Below are 16,881 nucleotides of genomic sequence, written 5' to 3' on the forward strand. Positions count from 1 at the left end.
GGCATGGCAACACTATTAGAGGTTGTTGAGATGTGTGCTGTGTTCTCACAGTACCACCACTACTGCCTCAGATTTTTTTCCCCTCGAAATTAAACTTCTCTGCTGATCTTGCAGCAGGCAGCCCATTGAAGTATGTGCCCCTTCTGTTTTTTTTTCCTGGGTTTACTCAATGGTAGCTATGCACTTAAATCTGAAAATGGAAACAGAGAACATCCACTCAAAGTGTGAGACATTATCCAAAAGCCAGTTCTTACAACTTAGCAGATCAAAGGTTACTAAGCGGATGGTAAAATAATACATTTCTCCATAGCAATATGTACCACAGTAAACTTGCACAGTTTAGTAATTCCCATAGTAAATATAAAGTTATGTTGCTGCATCTGGGAACACAAAGATATTTGCATAGCAGGGTTTAAAAAAGGTTTGGATAACTTCCTAAAAGAAAAGTCCACAAGCCATTATTAAGATGACCTTGGGGGAAAATCCACTGCTTATTTCTAGAATAAGCAGCATAAAATGTATTGTACTGTTTTGGGATCTGCCAAGTACTGGTAACCTGGATTGGCCACTGTTGGAAACAGGATGATGGGCTTGATGGACCTATGGTCTGTCCCAGTATTACAACACTTATGTTCTTATATGTTCCCATCCAACACATAGTGCCACAATGGATTCCCCCATCTTGATAAAGGTTTTTGTTTGTTTGTTTTTTTAAGTCTAGGCTCTACAGCTTTGAATGAACCATTTCTACTTGTGTCTTAATATCGAACTACACTATCCGGTGATTACTGGATGCCAGATGATTACCCATTATAACGTCAGAAACACTCTCCCCTTTTGATCTGGATCCAGTATAACCTCATCCTGCATAGGTCTCATTATTAATTGCTGAAACAGTTCTTCCTGCAGAGTCCAAGTTCTCCTTGCTTTAGAAATCACTGCCACATGGTTGTCCCTATAAACATACAGCGTACTGAAATCACCTTTTAGTAGTACTTACCTTTTCATAGCTATATTGTGAATGTCTTCTCTCACTTCTTCTGACTGTAAAGGAGGCCTATATATCCCAACAATGTAAATAGATGTTTTGATCTACATTGAATAATTCTATAAAAAGGCAAGGCAGAGTTCCAGGAAGTAGAAATATTCTTCAGGTATGGGAGGTTGCTGGACTCTAGAGGAATTTATTTTATTTATTTATTTATTTATGTTGATTTATATACCGTGTCTTATTGCAACTGCAAAACAGAACGGTTTACATATATATAAAAAAAAATTAGTGTATACAAATAAACAAACATAGGAATTCCATTCATGACAGGAAAGCACAGCAACCAGGATAAACTACATAATAAATCAATACAAATTAAAAATCTAATATACAGTTAAGCTACCCCATTTTTCTTTTTCTTTTTGACCTTATCTCATTATGCTAAGTTCTGTTCTACGTAGCTTATAAAGAGAAAGGTTTTCAAAAGTTTTCGGTAATGGAGATAAGATTTCTCTAATCTGATCTCCTTTGGAAGGCTATTCCAAAGGGAGGGTGACAAATAGAAAAAAGCCGATCTCCGTGTAGATTCCCACCTAGCCTTAGTAAGAGGGGGAATAACTAACCTGTTATCTGTTAGGGATCTGAGAGTTCGCATAGCGGTGTAGGGAATTGTTAAATTCGACAAGTAGCTAGGATTTAATGTGTAAAAGGCTTTGTGTGTCAGGACAAGAGCCTTAAACTTTATTCTTGCTTCGACCGGGAGCCAGTGCAGATGATGCAATAAAGGTGTTACTCTATCATCCCTCCGGGCCCTGCAGATCATACGTGCTGCTGTATTTTGAATTCTTTGTAATCGCTTTAAGTTTGCTTGAGTAATCCCAGCATATACAATGTTACAGTAGTCTAAACGTGAAGTAATATATGCAGATGTTAGTGTTTTAAGAGAGTCCTTACTTATTGAATTTCTGACTGACCGAAGCCGCCTCAGATGAAAAAAAGATTTTTTCACTACATCGGATACTTGTTCCTCAAAGGTCAATGCGGAATCAATAATGACCCCGAGATATCTAAAAGACTTAACTGTTGGGATATTCTGACCAAATAGCATAGGTACCACAGAGGGATATGTGCCTTGCCCTACTATCCAAGATGTTATAGTCTTATCCGGGTTCAGTACCAGCTGATGTGTTGTCAACCAGTCTGCTACTTTATCCAGGCATATTTGAATGGGTGTAAGATCTATGTTCGATGGTCTAACATAATGGATAAGCAGAAAATCATCTGCATATGAGTAAAAACTGATACCCATTGTTTGACTGAGGAGCGCCAGGGGACTGATGTATAGGTTGAACAGTAGTGGAGATAAAACCGAGCCCTGAGGAACTCCACACGATAGGTTGTATGATGTAGAACAGGATTGCTGCTGAACTACTTTAAATGAACGATTCGTGAGGAAGGATATAAACCATTTCATAGTTGTCCCTGAAATACCAATCTCGCTCAATCTATCAATGAGTAAGTTGTGATTGATTAGGTCAAAGGCCGCAGACAAATCTAATGAAACAACCAGGGCAATATAACCGAGTTCTAATTTTGCATGGATTTCACTTAACAGTGAAGTCAGAATAGTCTCTGTACTGTGACCCTTCCTAAAACCAGATTGTCTGGGATGTAACAAATTTTTTGAATCTACATAAGTTTGCAACTGTCTAAACACTACTGTCTCTATAACTTTGGATAGAAAAGGAAGATTAGAGACTGGTCTATAGTTAGCAGGTAGTAAGGGGTCCAATGAAGCTTTCTTTAGACTAGGTTTTACTAGCGCTTCTTTCAAAATAGTGGGGACTATCCCATCAGAAAGGCTCGACATGACAATTGAGTACATAAACTGTTGGACTTCTAGCGAATGTTTTTTCAACCATGCAGAAGGTATAGGATCCAACGAACTATAAGTGGGCGATAAACCTGCAACCAAGGTATATAATGATTCGGCAGAGGGAATTTCAAAATCCTTCCAAGGTACAAATAATTGTGAACTTGGGGAATTGTCAGTATGACTGAGCCTTGGTACCCTTGGGAAGAGGGCTCTTAGTTTCTCGATTTTAGAGCTAAAGAACTTTGCTAGAGTTTCAGAGTCAATAGCAGGCGATTCTCTCTTTTCGTTAGTTATTGTTGTCAAACGTTTCATAATTTGAAACAGTTTTTTCTGCGAACTGGCTGCTTCTTTTATCTCTTTTGAGAAGTACGCAGTTTTAGCATCCTTTAATTGTGATAAATAGTATTTTTTACACTGTTTGCACTTTTCTTGTAATTCTGCGGTCTTATGCTTATGCCATTGGCGTTCAGCTCTACGTACCTGTTGTTTACATAATTTTAATCCTGGATGGTACCAAGTTTGGGAACGTTTCGTTGTTTTATTAATTATTTTTTCCAGTGCAATATCGTCAAGGGCTGCTGAAAGAACTTGGTTCCATATTTTGATTTGGTCATCTATTGGGAGTGTATCAAAATTTAGTGGGAACTTATTTGCTAAAGAAGGTAAAGATGTCAAATCGATTTTATTTAGACTCCTGGTTTTAATTTGAGCTGGTTCAGCATTATATAATAACTGTGGTATTAAATAGAATTGAAGAAGATAATGATCTGACCAAGATACCGGAGTTAGTATGATTTTTGAACATTTCACTTCATCCAGTTGATGTGTCTTTACTAAATCTAATGTATGACCCGCGATATGAGTTGATCCATTCACATGTTGTTTAAGATCAATATCATGTAAAAAATTTGAAAATCTAGCTGAACGCGGGTTCGATTTTTCATCTAGATGAACATTAAAATCACCTAATATTAAAAGATTTGGGAACCTGATTGTAGCATCTGCAAGTGATTGATAAATGTGGTCCCACCCCACTGCCGTAGTGGATGGAGCACAGTAGTAAAGTAGTACATGAAAAGTAGACCTAGCTGTACTAAATTTTAATAAAAGAAGTTCAGGATAAGAAAGTCTGTGATCTTTGATTTCCTGAACCTTAAAATCTGACTTAAATATTAGGGCCAACCCCCCACCTCTTCTCCCTGTACGTGACGAATAACTGACCGAGTAACCTGAGGGTAGACATTGAAAGAGATAAGATTCTTCCCCTGATAAAAGCCATGTCTCTGTAATGGCAAATAAGTCAAGCTGATATAATTTACAAAGGTCCAAAATATATGTGAACTTGCTCTTAAGAGATCTACAGTTAATTAAGGCTACAGATAAAGAAGATAGTGGAGGAGCACTATCAGAAACTATATTATTATTTAAGGTGATTGGCGTTAAGTAACGGAAGTTGTTAAACTTACAGGAAGACAAAGTATTCTGATTTGCACGCCAACTCCATTGTACTGGGATATATGCTGTATCCTGCATACCCTCAGGTGCTATTAAAGGCAGTAAATTAGTGTTCCAGAGGCACAGCAAGATGAAAACAAAAAGCTTCATTATTTGTTCCCCTGTCACACACCCCAAGGAGCACACCTAAGGAGCGTACCTGCTCCTCAGGTGCGCTCCGGCGCGCACCCGACGCGCGCGCCGCAGCGGCACGAGCGCCGCTGCTACTCAGTTTAAATAAGATTCAACTTGCTTTTGATTGGAGATAGTGACGTGCAGGTCACGTTACTCCGCCCAGAAAAACGTCAGCTGGCAGGCAGATGGGTAACGCCGATTAAAAGGTGAAAATCTAAACATATAAAATAATACAAAGCAAAATAAAAACACTTTGCCACAGTTTAAACAGCTTTAAAAAGCTCACATTCAGTCCGATTATCTCAGGTCTCTTTGCAGCACGAGCGCCGCTGCTACTCAGTTTAAATAAGATTCAACTTGCTTTTGATTGGAGATAGTGACGTGCAGGTCATGTTACTCCGCCCAGAAAAACGTCAGCTGGCAGGCAGATGGGTAACGCCGATTAAAAGGTGAAAATTTTTGATTGGAGATAGTGACGTGCAGGTCACGTTACTCCGCCCAGAAAAACGTCAGCTGGCAGGCAGATGGGTAACGCCGATTAAAAGGTGAAAATCCAAAGGCTGGTCTCACGAGTCCAAGCTCAAAACGCTTTTCATTCCCCTCCTGTTAACAGAAGCTGAATTCTGGAAATGGGTGAGGGGCATGACACAAATTAACCCAGAGTGTCTCCTCCTTACCCAATCCAGATGATAGCAGTGGCGCACCAAGGGGGGGGGGGGGCGGTCTGCCCCGGGTGCACGCCGCTGGGGGGGTGCCGCGCGCCGGTCAGCGTTGTTTGTTTCCATGCTCCCTCTGCCCCGGAACAGGAAGTAACCTGTTCCGGGGCAGAGGAAGTATGGAAACGAACGACGCTGACCGGTGCGCGGCACCCTTCAGCGGTGTGCACCCGGGGGGAGGAGGTTCTTTCGCCGGGGTGGGGGTGTCCTTTTGCGGGGGGGGGGTCACACTGCCCGGGGGGGGGCGCTGCACCTGGGTGGCGGGGTGCATCGGCGATCCGCCCCGGGTGTCAGCGCCCCTAGGAACGCCACTGGATGATAGTGCTGAAATGATAGGCAGCAAAGCGATGGTTTGGGTACCACCGCTTTATAAAAGGGGTCCTAAATTATGAAGATAAGTGGCTGATGTTTATAATATGTCCTATATGCCAAGGTCAATATTTTAAATTTAATTCTGCAGAAAACTGGTAACCAAAGAAATTCAAGTACAAAGGGGTAATATGATCAAACTTTCGTACTTTACCTAACTGCCTCAGTGCAGTATTTTGCATTGTCTGTAACTGTCTACTCTTAACTTTTGATAAACCTACATAGGCAATATTACAGTAATCTGAGAAACAAAAAGCAAATTAATAAAAGTATGCAAAGTTTTTTCATCAAAATATTTTTTGATAGATCATATTTGCTTCAAAGAATAAAATCTTTGCTCATCAAAATCCAAGTGAGAATCAATTACCACCCCCAAATATTTAAAGCTTATCACTGTGGGAATTGAGTTATCCCCAAAAGTGGGAACCAATATGGGTTGAGCAATATGACCTGTTATCCAACAAGTCAGTGCTTTATCAACATTTAATAACAAATGTTGGTCCTCTAACCAATTAGATACCCTTAATAAACAATTTTGTATATTTGATAGTTCTAACTGCAATTGATAGATTTTGCTATCAATGCATTGTATAAATCAATGTATAAATCACTACTAAGTGTAGGAGTGTGGTATCAGAGCAGGGGCTAATTCATTTTCTTATCCATAGATTCACATCGCAGTATGAAGCTGTTCCCTTGAAAAAGCCTGCGACGGCGAAACGGGACCCCGTCGGGCATATCAGAGTGAAGCTAAATCGTAACTGCATTGGCGGCACTAAAGATAAGTGTTTGTCAGATGTGATTGATTGTTTGTGTGTTGATTAAAGTTATGAGGAGGTTTTTTTTAGCCTATGAAGATTCCATCCCGATTTAAGACACAAGCATGTACTGAAACGGGAATACAGAGGCTTTTTTTCTCCTTACATAAGATGATTAGCAACTGTTGAATGATTGAGCCACTTTTGTTGATAACATATCAATGCATTGTCTACAAAACAATATACTTGTATTCCAAATTCTTGAATAATTGGCAATAAGGGTGCAATAAAAATATTAAATAAATAAAATGGAAAAAAAATTGCATACCACAATGTGTGGGAAATTCTCAATTACATTGACACCTGTGGTGCTTTTACAACAAAAACAATAATGGTAATGCTAAATGCAGGCAACGTACACACCATGAATGAACATCTATAAAACCAAACTTAAAAAACTAATTACATCTTGACATAACTAAAAATACCGATACTGCCTCTATGGTTAAAGAACTTCACAAATGTTTCCATTGTGAAGCTAGTCATATATAGACTTTAAAATAATACATATCTTAAAAATGTATTGGTCGATATGCAAAGTGATTTAAGTGGTCAAGAGAGGTTCTTGGCCATTTAAATCACTTATGCTGGAATATCTGCTGATATTCAGTGACACTATACCAGTTTGGGAATATCAGCACTGATCACTAAACTGAAAGCTGTCTATTTTTGTGGGTGGTCTAAAGGCACAGTCAGCGCTTTCACAGTTAGGTGTCGATATTCAGCACTTTACCACCTAAGTTAAACAGCCAAACAGGACCGCATAACACACAATCCTATCTTTATGTGGTGTCCCTTAGGCGGTTAAATGTAATAGAGACAGCCGGCTACATAAACCCAGATTTTGAATGCTAGTGCCTGGATATGGTATGGCATTAAACATCAGGCCACAAAGCTGGAAGCAGCTAATAAATTACTGACTGCCATTAACTGAATATCTGCCCCAATACTTTCAAACACTATGCTGCTTATTTTTGAAGCTCTGGTCCTCTTTTGGACATCTGAAAACTGGCATGTGGATGTTCATATTGCATGGATGTCCAAATCCCAATTCTAAAAGGCAGAATATGGACCTCCAACACTGCAGAACATTCATATGGCAAGGAAGCATGGTCTGGGTGTGTTTCAAGTGGGACTATGGAGGGCCAAATATAGATGTTCAACTGCAATTACAGAAGGGGAAGAGACAACCCTGTCTAAAAAGAAGGACATCATTGTTTAGACCTGGTGCAGGCACATCAAAGTTACAGAAAGGTGCTCTGAGGCCCCGATGCTCAGAAGCAAATGCAGGCACTAGAGGCCATTAGTGTCGGACTAATGCCTGCATTTGCTCCTGCAGAATGCTCAGACCCAGCGAGCATGTGAAACAATGAGCTCGCTGGCTCTGAATGCAAATAGCATGCAAATGCATGCTAAATAGCTCATTCCATATTCCTCCCCAATGCTCAGTGGGAATCTGAAGCTTTTGAGGCCAGTACCTTGCAGGGGCATAGCTAGGTAGGGCCACGGGGGCATGGGCCCCCACAGATTTAGCCCTGGCCCCCTCTATGTTCGACCCCCCTCCAGCCGCCAACCCTCCCCCACCACTTTTGATCCCCCTTCCGCCACCGCTGCCCCTCTCCCACCGCTGCCACCTGGTACCTTTGCTGACGGGGACACCCACCAGCAAAGGTACCAGGCTGCGGAGGAGGGTCATCATCATCGGCAGTGGAGGTAGGAGGGGGGATCGAAAGTGGCGGGGAGGATCAGTGGCGGGAGGGGGGTCGAAAGTGACAGAAGTGTAATCACCAGTGGGGTCGACAGTGGTGGGGGGTCAGCAGCTGGGGGAGGTGGACTAAACTGTGCCCCCCCACCTCGGGCTCTGGCCCCCCCTCCCGCCGAGGTCTGGCTACACCCCTGGTACCTTGGGCATTACAAAGGGTGTTTAAAACTCAAAATTCCTATTACCAAAGTTAGTGGAGGTTATATAAGCTATCCACAATTTACAAGACATTTTTAGTGGAACTGTGGAGGAAGGTTAAAAGGAAGGGGGATGAAAAAGGTATTTAAATTCCATTAGGTATAGGACAGCCCTTCTGCTGGGGCAGGGAAAGGGAGTTTTTGAAAGGTGGGTAAGGTTTAGAAGGTTTCGTGATACTTGGCATGAAGGTGGATCTTTGTCTTTTGGGAAACTCAGGAAAAAATATGATCATGCAGGTACAGCATTTCATGAGAACTAGTGATATGGGAAGGGAAGGGAAGGGACTTCAGTTAATGGAGAGGATATATTGCTTCTTTGTGGGGGTTTAAATGATTTAGATTTAGATTAAGCAAACACTTTTCAGTAGTAGCTTAAGATGAGCTGAATTCATGTAAACTAGGTAGTTCCCTGTCCCCATAGGGCTTACAAGCTAATTTTGTACCTGTGGTAATGAGGGTTAAGTGACTTGCCCAAGATCTGAAGGATCTGCAGTGGGATTTGAGCCAGGCTTCCCTAGTTGTCAGGCCAGTACTTTGACCCCAAGGCTACTCCTTCACTTTTGGTTGAAAAGGGCAATAACAAAAATGTATGGATATGTGAGAAAAAATTGTTTAATGTAATACAAGTTTATGGAGGAGTGGGAGAGGAATTTAGGGGAGGGGTTGTCATAAAAAGCATGGAAAAGGATTTTTGACAAGGTGAGAAAGGTGTTGATCAGTACTGTAATAAAAGGGAATGCATATAAAGTTTTGTACCTGTGGTACTTGACACCAGCAAAGCTGTCATCATTATATCCAGGGGCCTTGAATAGATGTTGAAGAGAGTGTGGTGAAGAAGGCGCAATCTGGCATATTTGGTGAACCTGCCTGAAAATAACAGTTATTTGGGTGGAAGTCAAGCAGGAGATGCAGGGTTGACAAGGATGCAGTTGGGGGATGGAGCCTAAGGGTTAGCTGTTAGGGATGTTTAGGGGGACTTAGTCCAAGGGAATGAAACACTTAACTAAGGTGGGGCTGATAGTGGCAAGGTGTTTGGTGACAGCACACTGGAAGAAGAGCATAGCACCAACAATGGGGCATTGAAGTCTAAGTTGAAGCAAATTGAGAGACTGGAAAGCCTTAGAGATATTTAGAATAACAGATAATGAGTGAGGAATAATGAATGGGATAGGTTGACATCCTTTTGGGGAGTATAAAAACCATGATCCTGTGAGTAATAGGGGGAGAGAGGTGGGTTGGAAGAGAGAGAATTTCCAGGAAGGGGTTTGGAGGGAGTGGAGAGGAGTGGAACTAGAGGATAAAGGAGGTAGACTATGGATGGGTAGAGGGACAGGGTAGGAAGATAAGAACAGCCTTACTGGGTCAGACAAATGGTCCATCCAGCCCAGTATTCTGTTTCAACAGTGGCCAATCCAGGTCACAAGTACCTAGCAGAAACACAAATAGTAACAATAATTCCATGCTACCAAGGGTCATGGACTTGATATACCACCTTTCTGTCATAGAACCAAAGCAGTTTACATATTCTATAAAGGTACTTTTCCCTTAGTGGCTTTTTACAAAGCTACAGTAATCACTAACATGTGCTTAGTTTTGACATCTGTGTGTGTGCTACCAATCCGTGCTTTTCCAGTACTGGCACAAAGTAGATTTAAGTGCTGTGAGTTAATGCTTTAAAGGAGGAAGTTTAAGGACATTGTTTCTATAATTGTTAATGGTATAATTTTAAAATATAAAAGATGTTTTGATAAAAACAATATAATAAACTCTGGCAAACCCAGCAGGTAAAAACTACCCAAGGGGCTTGCACAAATGAGGGTCTTTTCATTATCTATCCCTATATGTTTTGTAAGTTACTATAGAGTTTTTTGTTTTGATTTGTTTTTTGGTCAGATAGATCAGTGTGATTGTTATGTTAGTCCACTGAACAGCTAATAAATAGAAATAAAATAAAGCATAATAGGGAAAATAAGATGATACCTTTTTTTATTGGAGTAAGAATACATTTTTTGATTAACTTTCAAAAGCCAGAATCTTCTATTTCAGGTCAGGGCAATATGAGCTTTGAAAGCTAGTAAAAAAAAAAAAAAGTATTAAGTGGACCTTTTACAAAGGCACACTAGCGTGTTTAGCACGTGGTAAAAATAAGCATGCACTAAATCCTAGAAATGCCCATATATTCCTAGGGGTTTCTCTAGCATTTAGCTTGTGCTAATTATTAGCACGTGCTAAAAATGCTACTGCTCTTGTTTATTCTTTCCAAAAATACTAGGACTAGAGGGCACGCAATGAAGCTACAAAGTAGTAAATTTAAAACAAATCAGAGAAAATATTTTTTCACTCAACATGTAATTAAACTCCGGAATTCACTGCCACAGAATGTGGTAAAAGCAGTTAGCTTAGCGGGGTTTAAAAATGTTTGGATAACCTCCTAAAAGAAAAGTCCATAAGCCACTTAAGATAGACTTGTGGAAAATTCACTGCTTGTTTCTAGGATAAGCAGCATAAAAGATATTGTACTGTTTTGGGATCTTGCCAGGTACTTGTAACCAGGATTGGGCATTGTTTGAAACAGGATGTAGGGCTTGATTGATCTTCGGTCTGTTCCTGTATGGCAACGGGGGGGGGGGGGGGGGGGGGGGGGCGTAGCCAGACACCCAATTTTGGATGGGCCTGGGCCCAAGATGGGTGGGCAGAAGAACTCCGCCTTGTCCCACAAATGATTTGGTCTCTCCCTCTCTCGCCTGCATGCCATATGGTCTCTCAAACATCCCCCTTCCCCGCATACCTTTTAAATAACAGATTTTCACCAGCAGCGAGCATCAACTAATACACACTGCTCATTTTGGCCCCACAGTCTTCCCTCTGATGCAACTTCCTGTTTCCGCATAAGTGGGAATACATCAGAGGGAAGGCTGTGGGGCCAGTGTGAGCAGTATGTATCAGTCCCTGCTCACTACAGGCGAAGATCTGCTATTTACAAGGTACGTAGGAGGGACAGTTGTTGGTAGTTTTCGGCTGGTGGGGCTTGGGGATCCCTGCCAGCCACATCATAGGTGTACTGCTACTTGGTGGGCCTGAGCCCAAGGTGGGTGGGCTCAGGCCCACCCAGGCCCACCCTTGGCTACGCCATTGGGCAATGCTTATGTTCTTATGTTTAAAGACCCCCTAAGTTAGTCCAATAAAAATATCATCTTATTTTCCATTTGTGTTTTATTTCTATTATTTTTTGGTATAAATGAGTAGTTAATTTCTATCTGTGGAGGAGTGGCCTAGTGGTTAGGGTGGTGGACTTTGGTCCTGAGAAGCTGAGTTCAATTCCCACTTCAGGCGCAGGCAGCTCCTTGTGACTCTGGGCGAGTCACTTAACCCTCCATTGCCCCATGTAAGCTGCATTGAGCCTGTCATGAGTGGGAAAGCACGGGTTACAAATGTAACAAAAATAATCTGTGTCTTAAAGCTATTAGAGACAACAACCATCCATGGAAACCAAAAGGCTGCTTTTCTTTTGCAGTAAGGGTGATGGGGCTCTCCCTATTGCCTTTTCACTACTTTTGCTATTTTAAATGTTGGCTTCAATGCCTCTGAAACAAATGGCTTAACTTCAGACCTATAATTATCCAGCTTCCTGGTGAGGTCTGCTGGATTAATCCCCAGCTAGAAGAATTCTTCCTTTTGTATACAAGAAGTGCTAAAGAGTTTGCTGTAATCTTGTACACAGAGAATGAAGAATTCTTAAGTCCCGATTGATCTTTGGCACCTTTTTAGCAGTCCTCTCTTCTAAGCCTCTTTTTGTCACATTTTCAAAACAGATAAACAACCACAAAATAGCATAACAGGCAGATACACAGATTTTTTGCAGATAACCGTCTAAAGCATATAATCAAACAAAACAAAATGTGTTCAAGCGCACTAGTTGCCTAAAATAAAACGTTCCCAGAGGGGGTGTTTCATGGGCAGTGTTTGTGATGAACGTCTTCTGCCCATAACGGATAGTAAAACAACTGCCTGGAGGAGGAGATAAAAATGTCCACAATTAGACCTGCTTTAAAAAAAAAGTCCAGGATAAGGCCAAACCAGACTTTAGACACATTTGGAATTTTGCTGCATTGGAGAGTGGAGAGGGGGAAGTGGTTGTGAGAAAGAGTGGAGAGTTGCTGATGGGTCGATGACCAATTTCCCATGCTGTTCCAAATAGCGCTTTTAAATTAGCACTGGAACAGCATGGGGAAATAAAGCCCTAATGATCAAAGTTAATAGCATGCAAATTTATGCACACCATATGCTTCGTTCATCAGGGCACTTCTGAGGGAGGCTTGTGCCAAGACATGCGCCCAAACCCAAAGCACAATCCTCCTGCAGAAGTTGTTTGACAGGTCAGGGCAGTCAAAAAAAAAAGCCTGGACATGTCAAACAGACCAACACAAGGTGGACCTCCATTCCCACTCCCCCCACCCCCACTCACAAGAGGGCTGGAGGTTCAGTGGACCTCAATCCTACCATGCAAAAAGGTTTCCCTGGTGGCCCAGTGGGCATCCTCACAACCCCCGGTGGCCCAGTACCTCCTTAAGCCCCCCAACCCCCGGTACCTTGAAGCAGAAGGAGGGAGTTGCATTCCTTCCACCTGTGAGTGCCACCTTCAAAATGGCGGTGACCTGCCTGGTGTCTCCTGGGATGCACTGGGCAGGACTTCAGTACCGTATATGGGAGACATTTGCCATCACTTAATTTTGGAGTGTGGCCTAGGGGGGCAAGTTTCTGATGCAGGGCACATTAGATTCATCTCTGTTAGAACAGCTCTCTGGTCGAATATTTGACATTCAGGGGGAGCTGCTCTGATTTTGTACCCTGAGGGCCAGTTAGACACTTCTCTCCTCATCTGTCACTCTCCCCCCACACCCCCACACCCTCATTCTGCAGTCTCCCTTTCCCAGAGCTTGCCTAGTGGTGTTGGCACCACAGCACCGGTCAGCCTTGCATATCAGGAACTCAACACATTTTCTACAGAGTGGAGACACAGACATTTGTGTGACAAAAACTGTAAGCACTGTATTTGTAACAAATAAATAAATAAATAAACACTTAAAACTATATACATACTGGTTACTGTCCACTGCCCTTACAGAGGCTGGCGCTGCTCCTGACAGAGCATCCCGAGCTCTGCCACATTCTGGCCCAATATTTCCCATTGGGCCACGAGCTCCTGCAGCAAGAGTTGGGTGTCTGGTTAGGTTGACCCACCAATAGGCATGGCAGCTGTTTCAGGGCAGCCCTCAGCAGTTGTGTCCTCCAGCATAGGTGTGTGGGGAGGGGGGGGGAGGTTGATCTTGCACCCCTTCTTCCCCCTCCAGTAGGGGAATAGCCATCCAGGGGTCCTTTCCCTTCTCGTCCTCTAGTAGTTGTGGAAGGATTGGCACCTCCTAGGGCCCCGGATCATTGTTACTTCCTCTCACACTGTCTTGCTGGCAGGCTGGTCCTAGACATGCTGTTCCAGAGTATGCTGTTCCTGGGCATCCTGATTTGGGCCAGGCTGGTCCTGGGCAGGCTGTTTGACAGCTGGAGGGTGCCCTGTGTGTGTGTAAAAGATTTGTAATTGAGATCAACACATCCTATATGGCTTGCATAGAGGTTCAGCTGGCTCTCGGGAGGCAGGGACAGGGACAACTGGGGGAAGTTGTTGTTACCTGGAGGGCATGTGTGAGGTGTGGCACCAACGAGATGACATAGCTGGCTGGGAGATGGAGGGGACTCTGTTTGTAGGCACACTGTAGCCAAGGTAGCAGCATATTCAGGCCTTGATCAGGGACAGAACTGTTATGAGGGTGCTATGTCTGTGGTTTTCCCGCATGTGCCAAATTAGGGTGGGGTCTTCATGCAGAACATGCCTGTACTTGTGCCGTAGCAACTACAGGTCCTGGTGTATTCCAAAGCATCTTTGAATCACAAGTTTGTGGAGACAGGGTTCAGGTGATGGGCCTTCCTGGCATCACATACATTATTATTTGTTACAACATGCTATGCAATGCACCTTACATAGCCTGTAACAGATGGCAGCAGGCAGATTGGGGTGTTGGGGTGTGTGCTGAGGGAGTGGGTATGTATTACACAGGCACAGGTGCTTTGTGAGCTGAAGTAGCCATGGAGACAGAGGATGGCATGATAGCCACAGACTACAATACCCAAGAACCTCTGTGAGCTTCAATATCCAGGACTCAGGGAACATTATAAAAGGCCTGGAAACAGCCCAGCTCAGCCTCTTGGGACCTGCTTCTTCTTGGGATCTGCTGCTCTGGTGACCTACAGCTCTACCCTTCTCTCCTGTAACCATGTGCCATGTGCTCATCACTCAGCTTTGTAACAAGGACTTGTAAGTAACTAATAATTCATATTTACCTTACTTAAGCACAGATTCTCTGTAAGACTCTTATCTCTCGCTGCAATTACATTTTAAAATAAAATCCTTTTGAAGCTAAATGTATATTCTGTTTTTTTTACATATGTTCTTAAACCTGGTAATGCAGGTTAATGCATTTTTTTTTTGTTACATTTGTACCCCATGCTTTCCCACTCATGGCAGGCTATAGAGGGTTAAGTGACTTGCCCAGAGTCACAAGGAGCTGCCTGTGCCAGGAATCAAACCCATTTCCTCAGTTCCCCAGAACCAAAGTCCACCACCCTAACCACTAGGCCACTCCTCCACTAAATCCAATAAATATACTTAATTCCTTTTATTCTTGCAATTGCGAATATTATTATCTTAGTAGATAATTGGTGGAGAAATTATGAATATTGGTGAGTGCTCTGGAGCAATATATTCACAAATTAAATATTTCTTATAACGTTACATTTTAATTCTTACAGTACCTGTAGTAGAATTAATTCTTTTTTTTAAGGTTAGACATGCACAGCCTTTGTGTGAGACCACATGGTTGGAGCACATGCTCTTAAAGGCTTAGAAATACAGCACATGCTTTGTGCAACTTCCCCCAAGATAAATTAATTCTTGTTACAGGGGTATTGCTTCACACTCACCTTTCCAAGCTGTTCCCTATTGATCTCCAGGTGGTGGTGGTGCTTCATGATTTGTCTCCTGTGCCGAACCAGGAGCTCTGTCTCCGCTGTAGAAAAATTTGACTCCTTTCTCACAGACATAGCTGGGTACTCTGAGGAACGTTCCTCCACATTCAGAGGTATATATGCACATTTTGCACATGGAGGGGATGTCCTGTCGTTGCCACAGATATTTTCTCAACACGGCGATCACTACTACTACTAATACTACTTAACATTTCTAGAGCGCTACTAGGGTTACGCAGCGCTGTACAATTTAACAAAGAGAGACAGTCCATTTAACAAAGAGAGACAGTTTTCCATAGTATATTTTCGATTGGCAGAAATGTTTATCTCCAAACACCTATGACATTGTCAGTACATCCTCTTTCAAAATGTTTTAATGTCATATTGAAAGTGCCCCTCTTTATGTTTGTTTAGATTATGGTTAGTGAGCCAAAAGCGCTTTCATTTTTCAATATATGTGAAACACCAGCTTGCCTCCAGATTGTTAGTAAAAAATAGTAAGGTTGCTGTGCTGGCCCACTGTAAAAGTAATAAATAAATAACAAAAGAGAGAAAATAGGATGATCCCTTTTTATTGGACCTAACAATCTATTTTTGACTAGCTTTAGAAGGTTCTGATCTTAGAAAGCTAGTCAAAAATATATTTAATCCAGTAAAAAAGTTATCCTATATTTCTTTTGTTTTTGTTTTATTTCTATTTATTTATTAGTTGTATAATGGACTTCCAAATTATTAAAAAAAGGGGATGTTTTAAATGAAAGTGGTTAGAAGATATGTATCTATGAACCTTCTTGTCTAACATCTTGTGATATTTTACACCAAAAGGCAGCAACGTTTCCCAGTATTCCAGTCTCCCTTCCCCCAGTTCCAAACTTGCAAAGCCACGTCACACACATGGTCACTCAGAGCCAAAAGGAATCTGTGAAAGTAGACAAAGAACAATAGAAAAAAAAGGCTCTCAGTACTGCAAAACAGTATATTATTCATGAAAACATGTAAGAACAGAGATGCTTGCATTGACTTATGAATGAAATTGCTTATTGCATTTATTTGTGAATCCTGTAGATCAGTTGAAGAACTCTTTTCTATTTTATCAGTGTACATTTTAAATATCGTAGCCAGAGCTGCTTGTGGTATATCAGAAAAATGTGCCATTTGTTTTCAGAAAAGGGCCTATTATAACCTGAAAAACAATGGCCTCCCTAATCATTGCCCTAACCTGATTAAGTTCACATTTTCAGTGGCCAGGACTGTCTTTGCAGGCACAAGAGTTAAATTCAGCAAAATGTGATGCAACTGTTCTGCATCTGAATAGAAACAAATGAAAGAACAGAGGATGAAGAAGGAATCCAAAAAAACCTGGGAGCTTTTAAAGAGGAGTTTATTTTTATTGTATGCTTTTAGAAATAGGATTCAATTCATTCGTAGTCTAGTGTTTGATTAAGG

At 41.9% G+C, this 16,881-nt stretch overlaps 1 pseudogene; it reads left to right on the plus strand.

Moving 5' to 3' along the window:
* Positions 1 to 16,881, plus strand: part of LOC115464755 — a 35,351-nt pseudogene that overhangs the window by 15,382 nt on the left and 3,088 nt on the right.

Source organism: Microcaecilia unicolor, chromosome 3 (genome assembly GCF_901765095.1).
Source record: "Microcaecilia unicolor chromosome 3, aMicUni1.1, whole genome shotgun sequence".
NCBI classification, from domain to species: Eukaryota; Metazoa; Chordata; class Amphibia; order Gymnophiona; family Siphonopidae; genus Microcaecilia; species Microcaecilia unicolor.